Source organism: Pinus tabuliformis, chromosome 9 (assembly GCF_031772625.1).
Source record: "Pinus tabuliformis cultivar Carrire ecotype Pingquan chromosome 9, CPIR1, whole genome shotgun sequence".
NCBI classification, from domain to species: Eukaryota; Viridiplantae; Streptophyta; class Pinopsida; order Pinales; family Pinaceae; genus Pinus; species Pinus tabuliformis.
In genome coordinates, this window is record NC_142307.1 from 1452009011 (window position 1) to 1452023573 (window position 14563).

Below are 14563 nucleotides of genomic sequence, written 5' to 3' on the forward strand. Positions count from 1 at the left end.
GGATGTCTAATGCATGTTTCTTAATTTTATGCTGCTGCACTATTTATTTGTTTAAATATCACTCATATTTCTACTTAGGAAAATTACAGTGGTATTAGAGCATGATCTTGGCCCAGCTGTGGGTAACCAGTAAGATCATGGGAGATTTGGGCATGTATGCACAGTGATGGGTTACACCGTACACTACCGATGGCTCAAGGGAGATTCAGTATGCAGGAATTCTGGGGTGGAATCTGCTGGAATGATGAGAGGTTGGCTCAGTTGAGGAAGATGTCAGACCTGATCGATCCTTGTCCTTACAACAAAGACACTAGAGGTGCACAAGCCGTGGGAGTACAACCATCTACACTATTGGGGAAAGTCGACAGAATCAGGGCACCAGATGCCCTGAAAAGGAGCAAGCAGGCCAGAGACAGTTAGAGGATGAGTCTAGGAGATGATTTTCCTGGTGGATACCTGGTTTTAGAGATCAAGGGCCTAAGGAGGAGATTGAACATGAGGCAGAGGACACGCGGGAGTGTGAGGATCACATTGGTATACCTAGTGTGGCCCAAGAGTCACCAGTGTTGGAGGCCTCTTTGATAGCACTAGTTGACACCTTGGGGGAGAGAGTAGAGCATACACCCATAGGACCATCCATTGATGAGGTGCCAGGAGACACAGACATGTCCATCGTTGAGAAGGTGACATCTGTTCTTGAGATATCTGGGGTCGTGACCAAGTTTTCAGGTGATAGCAACACACAACAGGATGATGAGGTGCCGAGAGACATCACCACCCTTGATGAGGAGCTGATAGGTACAGAGGCACCCAGATCTACGATAGAGTTGCAGGATGACAACCACCTACAACAACATGGAGAGCACATAGAGGGGCGTGAACTAGTCATGGAGGGGCAATTCGTGACTCATGTTGAGCCCATGGTGGAGGAGGACGAGAAGTCTTCTTTGGGGCCAACCATTGACTTAGAGATGATAAATGCACAGACTGTCAACAGAGTTGCATTACTTCCAGATAATAGCTCTCTCTGGGCTTATATAGATGGGGCTTGCAACATTGCTAGACTACCTTTGCACCACAAGGAGAGAGACGGAGAGACTCCTCGAGAAATTTTATGTGTTGACTAAGATGGTGAGTTGAGGCGACATGAGTTGTGCAGGGTGCAACACTCGCAGTATGGAGGGATTGTTCTATGTGCTAGAGTTTGTGCATTTGATCCCTCTCTTGGGGTTGGATGGCGAGATATTCTGAGTTGGTACCTGGTGGAGTGGGCTAGACTCATGGAGATGGTCGTAGTCCAGAGTAAAGCTCAGTGGGAGCTCTTAGACATTGAGGGTGTTGGAGGCTCAGGTTGGCATTGGGATCCAGGCAGGGCTTCCTATCCGATATCAGACATGTGGGATGGTTATGGCATTGATGAGGTAGTCAATCTTGTGCCTGAGCGCATGAATTCCTTATGGAGTTCCAGTTGATGCTAATGGCCAAGTGGTTTGTGAGCAAATTCCATTGGTTGTTTTGCCATGTTGGTTGCGCATGGGGACGCAGGATGATTAGCATTCTGTGGCAGGAGCTAGTTGGAGGAGGTGGCATGGGTATACCACCAGACCGGCTATTGTATGGAGACAATGTTCTCCCATTGAGGTTTAGGACTTAGGGGTCACAGAGGATCGGCACAATAGAGATATCCCCCTAGCAAGAGTGGAGTTAGGGTGCTCAGGTCTACCAGGATGGACAAGGGGTCGACGGGGTCACTATCAGAGTGGCGAACACTTTGGCACATGCGGGATACCATATGTTACAGGGTGGTATGATAGTAGGCAGTGGTACACAAGACTGCACAGACTCAGGTCGTAGCGTCCAGTTTTATATAGAGGGATGTGGCTTGATGCATACAGACCAAATTCTAGGCCATAGCACCTAGTGGTGTGTAGGGCTATGCAGCGAAGAGCAGTGGCTTGCAGCGGAGCATGGAGATACATGGTGGTATACCACAGCATGTCGATTGACACTATGGGACAGGAGAAGTGACTTGCATCACATTGAGGACGTGCGGGGAGTGACAGGTGCAGTGACACAAACAGGACACAGGATGATACAGGATGGTATGGCTATAGCCGGGGGTATGCCATGGTGTACAAAGGCAAGTTGCAGTATATAGTGGCATGTCGATGAGTGCGGTGATACTGGGTGGTATGCAGTGGTAGATGATGCAGTGCAGTGGGCGCTTGGAGCGTTACCTACAAGGAGACTTATGGATAGGGGCAATAGGTGTACCATTGGATGCATCTCACCTAGGATCGATGAGGACATGGTTAAGCATCTGGTGACACCATGTTTAGCGGAGATAGGGCCTCGATAGGTTGTCAGCAGATCTAAGGCAGAGACAAGGACATCCATAGGATTACTCTTGAGCATTCTGGCAGACTCTTGATCATACCCTTTGAGACATACCCACCCATCCTCCATAGGTGTTGCTTACAGTCACATGTCGTTTGGTTGTTGCCCATTGACACTCTCCATTCAGGCAGCAGGGCATGGGAGGCTCACCCTAGGCAGTTGGATGAGACACTGTGTGTCATGGGTTGGGAGGAGACTCTCCAGTTGAGACACTTGGTAGGTGCATGAGTTGACAGATACAGGCTTAGGGATAGCATGGTTGATTGTCGAGGTAGCATATGTTCCACCCCTAGGCTCACACTTGGGGAGGTGACCGAGAGGGAGTTGTATGGTGCTTTTCCAGCTCGACAACTTGAGACATTAGGTGAGCATGAGGTGCGAGGGATGGTAGCCCTTGTTGGCAGGATGATGCCTAGGCTTCTAGCAGGACCAGGGCACATCATCAGGAGTTGGGATAGTAGATCTTGCTGTGTGATTTGGCAGGCACGGAGCAGTTGGTTATTCACAACACGGGTTCTTGATGCTCGGTGCCTACCTATTGGATACCTACAGGAGTCAAAAACAGGGCACGAAGGAGTCCCAACAGCTAGCAGCATATCACAGTGACATGCAGAGAGGATTAGGGGTCGTGGACCTCTAGTATGGTTATGGGATCCAGGGATCTAGTGGATTGGTGGGATACTCCACTCCTCAGTGAGCATGGGCAAGATAACATGCGAATTGATTCATTCACAGGCAAACACATGGGGAATCACCGAAGCCCTCACCATAGGGTGAGGTAGATTGTTGCTCAAGATTGGGGCCAGCCATGGAGGGATAGGCACTGACACTATTGGGTCGCTTTGGCAGGTTGGGCCTAACCTCGATCATCGCATAGATTGTGGCCGAGACCTATGCGAGAGGAGGCTCTGGTACGAGCATGTTAGACAGTTAGTGATGACCAGGGTGTCGCGGGGTCAACAGGACAGTTTCTTGTTGCGTTGGGCATGGGACCCTAGCGTCATAGTACTTAGCAATTCAGATACCCATAGGGGTGAGCTGGTTTCTATAGGGGAGGGTCATCAAGATTCTCCATTAGGTTTCAGTGATTCGCTAAGGGCGTGGGAGACTTCATCAACATGGCAGGATGGCCAGCAAGAGGATTTCAGGAGGAGCTCATGCAGGAGAGGCTTCATTCGCATAGGGATTGAGTTGTATCTTCAAGGGCCCACAATCAGAGTGCATGGGGTGGACTATTCGGTAGAGCAACTTCATGAGGATTTGGGAAGAGTTTTACATCGTCAGGATGCTCTACTTATTGGTGATAGACACAGGGGTTCTAATGCCCATATCTGGCAAGATAGTGAGTGGAGCAAGGGGGGCTTCACGTTGATCAGGTTGGCTTGGGATCCTAGTATCGAGGGACTCCTTCACTATAGGATAGTACAACGATCAAGGACGATCCAATGGCACATTTGGGACCCGGTGAAGTTTGCAGTGATAGTGGGGGTCCATAGTGAAAGAGGATGTTTGTTTAGGGATTCCTTGAGGACAAACGATGTTTGGTGCATTGGAAGAACTTGCCAGATGAGGATGCCACCTGGGAGGGTGAGCATATTTTGGAGCACCCAGCTTTGAGGTTGCTTGAGGGCAAGCAACATTTGGGAGGGGAGGACTGTCATGTCCCTTCTCAAACACATTAGTAACAACCTAACAGGGTGCTGCTACACAATTTTGCATATTTTGACTAAGGAAGAGGGCCCTACACTTTCAACTTAGAGACTTAGGGTCCAAATCGACTTTATTTAGCTGCTAATGGAATGTGGGGGCCACCCACATAGGAGTTTGAATCAGCCATTCGATATGCTTGGAGGGAAAATCGAATGGATGGATGGAGGGGCCCACATGAGGCTAAGGGGGGCCAAGGAGTTATAAAGAGAGATCAGCTCTCATTTTGTTTTCATCTTGATCATTTGCAAACAAACACACCTTTGTATGCTCTGCTGCTTAGCGAGTCTACCGGTTGTTTAGCCATGAATGTTCCAAGCGGGAGATTCAACCTCTTCTTCGGGGGACCATCCGTGCCCGCCCTAGGGAGGTTGTTCCACAGGGATTTCAGAGAGTTCAGCACAGTCAGACACTTCAGCCAGCAATGCAGAGCAAGGGACTACGTATTTCCTGGGTAGCCAGAAACACGCAGGGGGGGAGTTAGAGCCAACAGTGAGGTCCATATCTTGGTGGGAGTTACGGGAGATGGGAAGGCTATTCATTGAGGGAATTTTCGCAGGGTTTTGCAGTCAGCTTGACCGGGGTATCAGCAGTACGGATTTTTGGGCAGAGGGGTTGCGCAGAGGCCTCTAGCAACAATTTCGTGGTGCCTAGGAGAGCAGTCATCTTGGCCAAGAACCATCCGGGGAGCAAGGAGTCAGTTAGCATAGGTGAATCCCGCATTCCAGTGGTGTTTTCAGAGGGATTTGCAGGTTGTTTCCTGCAAGTCAAATTTGGCAGTAGTAGCTGGAAAGAGGCTCCAAGGAGGCCGAAAATCCAAATTCAAAACTAGAGAAATTCCCTTCTGGATTTTTCTGGGTTTTGTCCAAGGAGTCTGGGACTAAAAAGATATAATTTTCTAGGCAGTTTTTGGGCACATTCCAGCAGGTCAAAGTTCAGCAGGGCAGTAGTTTACTGGGACAGCGCAGTGCAGAGTGGTGCAGCAAATGGGCAGCGTTCAACTCAATTATTTCATCACCTGGGTTTTGTCACTGTTGTCCTTGGGACAAGCCCAAGTGCACCATTCCCATTTTATATTGCACCTAGCTCTCTGATTTTATAATATATGGCTCAACAATTCCAAATTTACAGCGTTTTCATGGATGTCTAATGCATGTTTTTTAATTTTATGCTGCTGCACTATTTATTTGTTTAAATATCACCCATATTCCTACTTAGGAACATTACAATTGTACTCATATATTTCACTGTTGCATAATAAATTATAATATAAAACCCTCAGCTGCTGCACCGATTTCCCAAGTTGGGTTTTTCTGTGGACATTTGTCCAAAAATAACTATCAAATTTGATGTGTGTGTGCTAGCATATTTCTTAGTTTCTAGCGCTTTTATTTTTACAAAATTTTATTTGTGAAGGTTGCAGTGTGATTTATTCAGTATTTATTGTAACAAATAAATTCTTAAATTAATTAACAATTAGAAGAATAATTTCCAGTTGCTGCAATAATTGAAATTTTCACATGGTATCAAAGGGTGATTGATCATATGGGGAAGCCCAGAAGCGTAGGCAAAAAATTTCGTTGTTTAGTGGGAGCAGCAGGCCGAAATTTTCTGGTGTTGCGCAGTTCCTAGCCTGGCAGTAAAAATTGTTGGGAAAGGGTTCGATTTTCAGTTGTTAGGTGGAAAAAATATGAATTGTCTGGCATAGTGATTCCAACAGGCAAAGGGAGCAACAACAACTCAGATTTTCGCTGAGCAGATTCCTTGTGTGGGTGCAGAGGGTTTTGTAGCAGTTTGCAGTAGTAGAATCAACGTCGGGTGGAAGAGAAATAGCACACATGAGGGAAATTTCTCTTAGAGGGTTTCTAACTTTCTAGCCAAGAAATCCGATTTTCCCAGTTGCTGCAAGCAGAATTATTCACTCCAGAAGGGAGTGCGAGTAGCAGATTCAACAGCAAAGTAGAGGAAGAGGGAGTTTCCAGAACAAATTCGAGATGGCCACAACTGCGCTTAGATATCAGGATAGGTTGGAGGGAGCCTCCAACTATGTCATCTGGAAGGCTAGGATGTCCTTCTTGTTAGATGAACATGGCCTGAAAACCTATGTAGTGAACATGGTAGCAATACCTTAGGATGTCGATCAACTCAAGGAGTACAGGAAGGAAATGGCGAAGGCGAAGAGGATGATTTTGGATGGTTTAAGACCATCTAGTCTCACATGTGGCAGACAATGGTACAACCAAGGAGATGTGGGTTGCTCTCTCCGAGCTATTTCAGAGTTCTTCTGAGCAATGGAAGATGTTTCTCTAGGAGAATTTGAGGAGCATAAGGATGCAGAAGGGCGAAAGCATAGATGGCTTCCTCACCAAGATTCAGGAAGTCCGCGATTAGTTTGTTGATTTGGGGTAGCATCGGATGTGCTCTAGCCACGAAAATTGGTGGAGAGGCTAAGGCACATGATATCTCCAATACCCAGAAATGGTTTGGGCAGATTCTAAATAGTTTGGGAGATATTAAAATAATTAATATTTTTAATGGAGTCCCTAAGTCTAAACTTAGGGAAAATAAAATATTAATGTTAATTAATATAAAATTGTGTTAGAATGGTCCAAAAGTCATGGATCAAGCCAGATCTAATCTTAGTTGTTGATTAGGGACTTAATCTCGGCCGTTGATTTGTCAACGAGAAAAGTATAAAAGGAGGCTTGAGGGTCACTTGGAGAACACACCAAGAGATCAAGATTTTGACTTTCTAGGGTTGGGTTTGCTGAGAAAGTTGAGAGAGTGATCAGAGTTGCAACTGAGGGGCAGTGAATACAGAACCAGAGAGGTAGAGATAGCACCAGGAGGATCAACGCAATAGTCGGAGAGAGGGACATTGAACCAGCCCAGGGTTAACGCAGAGGCAGCCAGGAGCTGCACAGTGCCTCAGAGGGTCAACGCGGGTGACGCAGAGGGCCAGAGGACTGGCACAGTGCCTCCAGAGGCTAGCACAGGCCGAGCCAAAGTGACGTTGGGCTAACGCTGGGCCAGAGAGAGGCTGACGTTGGGGTTTCGTGGGGCTGATTGGAGCTGCCGGAGTGTTTATCTGGGGTTTCAACCAGAATATGTGCTTGGCAGTAGAGAGGTACTACTGCCGAGATTTTTCTCTATTGGGTGAGCTGGATTTGGCACCCAGATTGTATTCTGAAACTGCTTAATAAATCAAACCCTCAGATAGCTGCACCGGTTTTCCCACATTGGGTTTTTCTAGGGACATTAGTCCAAAAACAACGGTGTCACTTGTGTTCTTGTTTCTGTTTCCTTCAGTTGATGATCTGTAATGTGTTGAGCATGCACTTGTATTTGTTTCCAGTATTTACATGGTAAATAACTTGTTAATTAACAGAACAAGTAGATAGGAATAAATCAGAAAGTACATGAAGGGTTTCTAACGGGTTAGACTTAGAAATTCCAACATAGCTAGCAACAGTTGGGGAAGCACCCCAACCCACAAAGCTTGTACGATTGGCATTGAATAGTGTCTCAAATGACTGGAAAGTATTTGTCCAAAGTATCTTGGGCAGAGACAAATTGACTAACTGGGACAAGATGTGGGTCGATCTACAACAAGAGGAGTTGAAGCGGGCTCTAGTAAAGAGTACCATCAACTACAGCAGGAAGTGTGTGAAGGGTGAGAAGGAAGAGGAAAATGTGGCCTTAGAATCTAAGGTCCAAGTTAGGGATAGGGGAAAAGAAAAAGAAGAAGGACCTGTCAAAGGTCAAGTGCTTTAAGTGTGGTGAGTTTGGCCACTACAGTATGTAGTGTCATCTCAAGAAGAAGGACAGGAAAGAGTAGCAGGATTAGGCGGCAGCGTTTGCCAGGATCGACAAGTTGTCCTCCAGGCTAGAGGAAGACTTCGCAATGTTTGAAGCTATACCTCCAAGAGTGGGTGGGGCGACATGGAGTTGTAGTACCAAAGTTGAAGAGTTGGGCAGGATCCATTGAGGTATCCTCCTCATGGATCATTACCTTGCTACAGGGGCCCACAGTATTTAGTAGCAGGATGGATCAGTGTCAGTGATGCAGTCAGAGTGACAGTTGCAGACAAGCTACAACCAGGTGCTGAGGAGCACAATGCAGTGTTGGCAGCAGAGCAAGTGGCTCAGTAGTAGAGTCAGCAACAACGTAGATTCCTAGCAGACAGTGCAGAGGCTAGTCGCAGTCAAGACTCAGGAGATAGATGCATCATACTGAACACAATTGATTCAGTATTTAGGATGCTTCTCAGTTGCAGTTGTTGTAGTTGCAGCAGCAACAAATGAGAGGGAGTTGCAATGCAGATGCAAAGTTGACAACAGTATAGCAGTGTCAGTAGCACAGATGCAGCATCAAAGTTGTGCAGTAGCTGGTGGGTAGTGGTAGGTAGTCACAGTGGCCAGACATCAACAGCGTCAAAGAGGGTGGTACAGAGACAGGGTGTTGTGACAGAATGTGCAGCACTAGAGAGAACACCTTCCTCGCTAAGAGGCAGTGTTAGTTTTTTGTAGCATCAGAGGTGTTCTAGTCTCGAAACTTTGTGGAGAGGCTAAAACACATGAGTTCTCCATAACCCATAAATCGTTTCTGGAAATTCCACCTAAAAGTGTCTCAATTAGATTATTGACCTATTTTTAAATTTCCTAAGTCTTGAGTTGGGAAAAGTAGTTAAGTAATCATAGTTAATTGAGATAAGGTGTGAATCATCTATAAACTCACATGGATCAACTCCAATATGATATTAGCCCTTGATTAAGTTTTAATCTTGGTCGTTGGAGTCCCAACAAAAGATTATAAGAAGTCGATGGGTAGATGGAAAACACATCAAGTGAGATTGTTTCCTTGGAGAGTCCATTTTCGAGAGAGCTAGCAATTGCCGGAAGAGTTTGAGCTTCAAAAGGGAAGAAGAAACACAGAGGGGCAAGGGCAGTAAAGCCGGAGGAAGTCTTCCAGATCCAGTGAAGTACATTGCAGAGAGGTAGAAAGAGCCACGGTGAGGCTGATGCAGGGGCTCCATAGAAGCCTCTAGTGGCAATTCGATTTCGCTGGGGGGGAAGTTATTTTCAGTTACAAAAGGCGGGAAAGTGTTCCAGAAGGCTGGAGAGACAGTTTTCCAATCAGCAATAGGCAATATGGCTTAATTGGTAGTCGATTCAGGCAGCACGTGTGGCAGGCAGCATCAAGGTGACGCAGAGCCTACACAGGCCAAGTTGGATGGCTAGCCTTTCAGGGGCAGTCAAGTGTCGGGATTGCTCAGAGTGAGGGTCATTTCCCTCAGATAATTTTTGCCAATAATTTCTCTGCAAGATTGCCAGTTTTCGGCATCCAAATTGTACTCAAATATTTCACTACTACAAAATAATACAAAACCCTCAATCGCTGCACCGGTTTTCCCAAGTTGGGTTTTTCAGGGGACATTTGTACAAAAATAACAGTGTCAAATTTGATGTATGTGTGCTAGCATATTTTTCAGTTTCCAACGTTTTTATTTTTCCACATTTTTATTTGTGAAGGTTGCAGTGTGATTTATTCAATAGTTGTCATAGCAAATAAATTGCTAAATGAATAAACAATTAGAAAAATCATTTCCAGTTGCTACAGTAGTTGAAATTTTCACACCACCCGAGTTCAAGTCCTCGGAGACGTGGCCCACCATAGTAAGGCTGGAGGGCTAGACATCCCGTTGGAGTCTGGGATCCCGGCTCCAGGCACCGGTGGTCTCCGGATGTCTTGGTCCTAGGCTGAACTATGAGTTCCTTATATATGTGGCTTGTGGGCTGTTGCATATATCTAGGGAGGTTGCTAGTTCCCTATCAAAAATATCATTGAAAAAAAAGATATGGACACCAAAGTAAGGTGGTAAATGGATGGCATTAAAAAAAGGCAATAAAAGTTGCATGGCCACAAGATGATGATCGCTAATAGCTGAAAGAAGTTGAAATGAATCCTCCTAAGAGACGTTGGAGAGTTCCAAAAAAGAAGTTATAGTGAGAGTCATTATGAGAGAGCTCAAGGATAAGTATGAGAACATCCACTAAGAAAGGGGTCGAACTCTAGACAACAACTGAGTATAATCTATTCCTAGGCCATAGTTTGTCAGGCAGCCTTTGGCTAGCTTGGTAGGAGTTAAATAAGTTGACTCATGAAGAGAGAGCTCTCTCACACATCTTGCAACTTGTGACGTGTTTTGTTCAATATATGAGAAACTTGTGTTCTAGTGTGTTGGTGTACATGAGGATGATATCTATATGTATTAAAACTTTGTGCATGATTCAAGTATTCTCCATGATTTTGGGTTTATTGATGAGAACAGAGTTTACAGAGGATGCATGATGGATTGGTCTATAACAGCGAAATATTTGTGGAACATAACCCAAAAGCTTCCTAGATAGAGTGAGATAAACGATGCTTGGCTGTGCAATCTGAACCCTGTAATCTCCCTACCACAAGAATGAAAGCCCCACTAGGACCCCTATAGTTGTCTTCTAACTCATGACAGAGATGCTAGTACCCCAAACACCAATACCTTACAATTTGACTAAGATACTGAATTTACACTTAGAATATTCTCTCCGAACTACTAGCTATTTGAGTTAAATTTAGAACCCACTCTTGGAACTACCACCTAACAAAAGCTAAGAAAGAGATTTCTATAGTTTTGGAGTAAAGTGATACTTGCCATATTCATTTAAATAATCCACCAATAATGCAGTAAAAATATGAGTTAGAAGTACTGCTTCTGGTGAACAGTTTGATTCAGGACAGTGAAAATCCAGTTTGATGACAGCTTTTGGAGTAAAGAAAATCTTATCTGGCATATACCATAACCTTGAATATTTAGATTTCCGTAGCAACACAGGATTATTGACCTGCTTGTTATCATCAAAGAAACTGTTAGGTACTCGCAGTCAAAGCAGTTAGCTCTAGAAATACCTGTCTTGAACCTTATCAGAACAAAGAGAAACACTGTAAAGCTTGGCTCTTTCATGAAGGTAGTGTTTATAACCTTTTCACACACTTGTTTGAGCGCTAAGTCTGTAGGTATAAACACATTTGGCAAAGGTAATCCTAATCTTGCATCTGGCTGTGAAGTTTCCCATTGCTGCATCAAGTAGACAATCAAGATTCCTATGAATGAGACAAGTAAAAACCATCATTTTGGTTAAAATTTAAACTACAGTAGTTTCCACGCAAAAGGGTCAAATAAAAAAATGTGGAGTACACTTTCTTTGCCTTGAATGAGCAATAAGAAAACTGAAAGTGAAAATTCAGTCGGTACTTCAATGCAAAACTCATCAAAGATGAAAATTAATTTCTAATACTGATTTTCTCACCTTCACTAAATCATCCTTGATTCTCTCAACTGAGAATGCAGTTCCATACCATGGTTCAATTTTATCTGTCTGGCCTTCAAACTGTTTTGATGCCCAGAATATTCTGTCACAAAAATTAACTTTAGCTTATTTGTCCATTTTTCTCGACAAAAAAAAAAGTAATGGGATGGACTAGCATTGACAGTGCTGATTGAAAACACAACCCAAATATAGGGATGATGATCAGTCGATATGTCCACCAATGGAGCTCACAGTGGTGTCATTGCAAGTTTACCAAAATCAAGTTTTGACAAGTTATCTCCAATCCAGTCCAACGGTTGAAAATCTAGAATTTATTAATGGTGCTTCAAGCAACAAAAGCAAATCCAATTTAAACAGGCTAAATTTGCAGAACAAATTATAATAGAAATACTGAGGCACCTAACCCACAATCTTTATTTTTGCAGTTTGCCTAGTCATTGTATAGCCTTTTTTCCAAGCCTTTTAGTCTTCTTTCTGTAGACTACTTAGTGAGCGTCACTCGTCACTCGTCAGAGGACAGTAATTGTTTTTGCAGTTTGTCTAGTCATTGTATAGCCGTTTTTTCCAAGCCTTTTAGTCTTCTTTCTGTAGACTGCTTAGCCAACATCACTCGTCACCCTTAAGAGGACATTACTCAACAGGCACTGAGTCTTGACATTTACAATTTCGATACTGAAAAAGAACATAATTAATTCCCTCCCCTTCGAGTAGTTACAACTTTGTCCAGGCTATATGCTATATCCTGGTTGCAGTTATTTATTCCTTTGATCTATTTAATGGACGTTAAAACACATTTCATCATATTAAACTGTTAAACAACTTTAAAATCCAGATAATTTTTGGCACGCTTTTTTTATTACTAAATTGTTTCCAGTACTTTTCATCCCAGAAAATGATTTTTGACATGCTTTACTTTTCATGTGCAAATTTGAATTGATTTTCAAAACACTAATAAAATTTTAATACGTTTTACAAAACCAAGCAACCTTAATGGCTTCCCTAAAACCATTCTTAAAGTTCGGTTAACATGTTCTTTACTTAGGACAGTCATTTCAAAATTCCATATGAGCCCATTTGTTAGTCCATTTCATTTTCATTAGGAATCTCATGAATCATTCTCACATTGAGTCATTGACAGTAACAGAAGAAAGAACATGAACGATAGATGCAGAAGACAAGCCAAGACAAGAGTACACAAGGATATGGCTCAAGCCAGGGAAAAACCCCAAGATGGAGAAACCCTTGATCAATTCTTCTATTATCAATATCAAATGTTCAGCAGAGGGAGAGTACAATACTGTTAAGGTCAAAATGACTTTCCAATGAGAAGATCCTATGGCACTGCACTTAGATACATAGCTGTTCCAAAAAGTGCAATTCTGAAAAGGTAAATACAGATGATGAAACTTCTGCATTCTGGAGTCCTGATGAGGGTTTGATGGCAAATTTCCGCATCCTTCTTTCATTGCAACTGGACCCCCTTCTTTGGCTGCGGCCTACCTTTATCAAGCTGATCTGCACATGTATAATCCTCAAGGGCTGGTATATGTATGGTCACTGGTTAGGGTTCCTGGTAGACCTTCCAGACCTCCTCCTTGACTGTGGTCTTCCTTAAACAGACAGCGGCCTTCCTTCTAACAACTCAGCTCTAACTTGTTGCTGGATAGACAGTGATGCAGCCTCCTGTTCAAGAGATCAAGTCCTGCGGCCTTCTACCAGCCTTTCGACCCCCTGTCTAAGAATGTCAATGCCTGCAGCCCTCCTCAAGCACACAGCTAGGGCTGCAGCCTGTTGAAGGAGAGAAATACCCAAACAGAATGGGCCAAAAACCTTGTACAAAGCTCCCCATGAAATGCGGCTTCCTCCCTGCTGTAATTCGACCTTGATGGAGACACAAAGACACCCAAACAAATTCGACCTTCTTTTCTCAGCTATCTCAGAGATTAATTTCACTTGAGATGAGTGCTCTTAGATGTGTCTAATGAGGTTGGAGGGCCCTTCCTTTTATAGGAGATGGAGAGGGGTTTAACTTGGTTAGTTAACCCGAAGCCGACCTTGATGAGTTACCCATGGGTGTTTCATAAATTCAAAAACACATTTCTCCTTATCCAAAGTTGATGATCTTTAGGTTGACTTTGGTCCTCTCGAAAAGAGGAATTTAATGAAATCATCATCTCCATCAAATGAGTTGACACAAAGTGGAATTTGGCCCTAGTTGCCAATTTTAACACTCCCTCTCAACTAGGGAGAATTCCACCTGCCAATCCATCCATGCCATCCTTTCGTCATGAACCATCTCTGAACATCTCATCTTAGCGCTGTTGAACATTGATAGAGATAATGAAGAAGAATTGATCGAGAGTGAGTCACGAGACCTTGCCACTCTCCACCGACTAAGGTTAGTCTACATAACCAAATGTAAAACTGCAAGCAAACTTGATCCCGAGTGATCAAGTTTGTTGAACATCATTCATCCTAGACATAGGGAGTATGGCCATACACGATGCTTCCATCAGTAGTGCTATGGTCCCAAACCACTTTTCCTAACTCATTAACCAAATGAGCGGTACTTCCCATGTGTCCCAGACAACATGGGTAGGATGATACTAAAACAACAACAGGGAAAGAATATATCACATTTTGCTCAGAACCACATGTAGGGAAAGGAGAAACCACATCCTACAAACACATGTCACAATCACATGTAGGGAAAGGAGAAACCACATCCTACAAACACATGTCACAATCGTATGTAGGGAAAGGAGAAACCACATCCTACAAACCACATGTAGGGAAAGGATAAACCACATCCTACACTCATGAAAACCACCGAGAGTAGGGAAAGGATGAACCATGTCCTGCATGCATGCCAACCAATCAATCATAGGAGAGATCCTACTCGTGGGGAAAGGATAACCATGTCCCACTGACATGTGAACTGTCGATCGTAGGGAATGAGCATCCTACATATGGGGAAAGGATGAACCACGTCCCACCAACATGTCCACAAGAAGATGATTCAATGCATCTCTCACTGGGGTATTTGCGGGAGAAGGTGAACCACTCATCTTGCTCATATGCCATA

At 44.0% G+C, this 14563-nt stretch overlaps 1 pseudogene across 1 annotated transcript in view; it reads right to left on the reverse strand.

Annotated features, from left to right (window-relative positions):
• Positions 1-14563, reverse strand: part of LOC149154057 (insulin-degrading enzyme-like 1, peroxisomal) — a 681568-nt pseudogene that overhangs the window by 252273 nt on the left and 414732 nt on the right. Inside the window, exons 15-17 of the transcript XR_016262205.1 lie at positions 11458-11560; positions 11130-11225; positions 10803-10992 (exon numbers count right to left, since the gene is read on the reverse strand). The product of XR_016262205.1 is annotated as an insulin-degrading enzyme-like 1, peroxisomal (transcript). The remainder of the gene's footprint in view (positions 1-10802; positions 10993-11129; positions 11226-11457; positions 11561-14563) is intronic.